Below are 1,271 nucleotides of genomic sequence, written 5' to 3' on the forward strand. Positions count from 1 at the left end.
TATTCAAAGCAAAACAAATCCAAACCCAAACCCAAAAACCTACTACACAGTGTTGGTACCCAAAACAGCATATTACTGGTATAATGACAAGCACATAGACTAATGGAACAGAATTGAGAACCCAGGAATAGACCCAGCTATCTATGTTCAATGGATATTTGACAGAGAAATCAAAGCTATCAAGTGGAGAAATGGCAACCTCTTCAACAAATTGTAGTACCAAATTTGACTTCTACCTGCAGAAAGCTGAAACAGGATTCACATTTCACATCATACATAAAAATCATATCAAGGTGGACCAGAGACCTGGAAGTAAAACCCTATTCATAAAGTTCGTCAGAGACAAACTGAGATCAAACTTGGATGACCTAGTCTATGGTATAAAGAGACTGCCAAATATAGCCAGAAATGTAGAATCTGGAGAGGATAAAACTGATGATTGAGATCTTCTGAAGATTAAGTCCCTATGAGCATCAAAAACTTCTTCCAACAGAGTGAAAAGAAAGCTTACTGACTGGGAGAAAGCATTTCACACAAGGGTCTCATATCCAAAGTTTATAGAATCCTACAGAGCCTCCACACAGATAATACAATTACAAAATAGGCAAAACACATGGAAATACTTTTCACAGAGGAAGATATTTGGATGGCCAACAGACACATGAAGAAATTCTCAAAATCACTGGCAGTAAGAGAGATGCTAATGGAAACCACAATGAGATTCCATTTCACTTCAGGGCAGTGGTAAAGTTTAACAAGACAAGTAATAAATGTTGGAGAGGAATTGGTGAGATAGGAACTCTTATACATTGTTGGTAAAATAGATTGTAAAGGTATCGTAAAATGGTACAACCAATCTGGAAGGCAGTTTGACATTTCCTCACAAAATTAAACATAGAAATTCCATATGATCCAGCCACTCCACTGAATGGAATATATCCCAAGAAAATGAGAATGGTGGCAGAAATGGAAACTGGTTAATTAGTGTTCATAAAATGTTGTTCATCATTGCAAGAACATGGAAGCAGTCAAAATGCCCAAGCACAATCAAATAGATTGAGAAATTATGGTGCATCCTCATAACAGAATACTCCACAGAATGAGGGAGCAATGATTTTTTTAAATCACTACCTTACTTGGGAAGGACTGTAGAGCATTATGCCAAGTGAACTAATTCAGTCTCATAAGAACAAGTACTATATAAGACCATTATTTTAGAATGTGTATGAGGATCCTTGAGGGGGAGGGTGGGAGCAGAGGGGTGAGGATGG

This window comes from Elephantulus edwardii, unplaced genomic scaffold, assembly GCF_000299155.1.
Source record: "Elephantulus edwardii isolate Elephantulus edwardi_28Jun2011 unplaced genomic scaffold, EleEdw1.0 scaffold00136, whole genome shotgun sequence".
Classification (NCBI taxonomy): domain Eukaryota; kingdom Metazoa; phylum Chordata; class Mammalia; order Macroscelidea; family Macroscelididae; genus Elephantulus; species Elephantulus edwardii.